The sequence below is a fragment of the Pezoporus wallicus genome, unplaced genomic scaffold (assembly GCF_028554395.1).
Source record: "Pezoporus wallicus isolate ANWC-B61680 ecotype Strahan unplaced genomic scaffold, APGP_CSIRO_Pwel_v1 contig_161, whole genome shotgun sequence".
Lineage (NCBI taxonomy): Eukaryota > Metazoa > Chordata > Aves > Psittaciformes > Psittacidae > Pezoporus > Pezoporus wallicus.
Genome location: NW_026642654.1, coordinates 8,540,611 through 8,542,187, shown reverse-complemented (window position 1 = coordinate 8,542,187; position 1,577 = coordinate 8,540,611).

Genomic DNA, 1,577 nt, shown 5'->3' with positions numbered 1-1,577 from the left:
TTGGTGCTTATTGCCCTTATTTTCAGAAGAGCTCAAGATCTGACATGCTTTGCAGCCTGTTCTCTCAGGAAGTGTTGTAACTCTGACAATGACTTCAGTGCTCTTCATAGAATTAGGCTCAAAATTAGTTGTTTGGGTTCACACAAGAGGCATGCTGCAAAGCTAGGTTTTAAATGTAAACTTTCAAAGTCCTAGAAACATGTTTTAAGCATGCAACTATCCTTTCATCTTTGCACATTTCCCATTTCAGTCTTAACTGATCTATCATACAACTACTCTTCTGGCAGTAATCTAAATGGAAGATCAAGAGGATCTGTGTTTTGTCTGCTGTTGCTATGTAACAAAACCCATGGTACAAAAGTTACACAAAATGCATACCTGGTAATTGAAACACACATAGAATGCCAGGTTGGAAGGGACCTCAAGGATCACCTAGTCCAACCTCTAGGCAATGCATGACCTAGACTAGATGTCCCAGAGCCCTATCTAGACAAATCTTAAAAGCGTCCATACGAGATTTTGATGAGATATTTATGAGAAATGCTCAAATAGTGTAAAGCTATTGCATTTTGAAAACTGTGTAATTAATGTAGAGACTGATCCTATGCTGTTTGTCCTAAATATATACATATATTTACCTTAAACTCTTCATGTAGTTGAATATACTGTTCAGTTTCCAGGTTCTGTTATTTTTTATGTTTTCCCATTTTTCCAAATTCTGTATATTTTGCTTATATTGTAGATCACATGCTCATTTGGTCTTTTTGTTGTTATAGCATCGATGTGTTGGGCATTTTAGCAATATCTTGTGATGGTAATAATGGTAAAAATTTCGATTTAACTGAAATTAATCTTTCAATATCCTCAAAATTCTTGTTCTCTCCTAACGGAGTATAAATTTACGTCATTTAAGGATCCCTTGTTCTTTACTGTGTAATAAAACTTCTGTTTTTACCTCTATTTTTAATTTTCTGTTAGAAAAATTTCCAACTGATTATAAGCACCAAAGTTTTAAGGTAAAGAAATTTTTAATTACTGTGGCTTTATTGTTCATGGTAAATTGTTGGTGATCTAGTGAGACCCATTCTCCTTACCTGATTTACATATTAAGACCTATTTATGTTTTATATCATATGAGCTTCAAAATACCTGCAAGAAGGGCACAGGTGACTTCACTACTTTCAAACTCCTTACCTTCTTGGAGATTGGGAAAATCAGAGAAATACCGTGCATATTATTATTGTTACTAATAGTAGTTTATATTATCAGTGTGATGTATATACACACATTTTCTTTTTTTTTTTTTTGTTCTGCTGAAAATTGGAAAATATTTCAAGCAGGAACACGACTGTTTCAGCAAGCACGTTTCAGGGGAAACTGCTCTTTTTTGTACATAAAATGTACATTTTTTGACTGTTTTATTTTTGAAAAAATGTTCTTTTTTTTTTTGAAAAATGTTTCTCCATGTTGAGCTGTGCAAATCTCACATCCCTCTTAACACTGTTTTATTGGGAAAACTGATTATTTACTTCTGTTCTTTGCTTCCTAACTTAATACTAATTCTGTTCTTTACTATA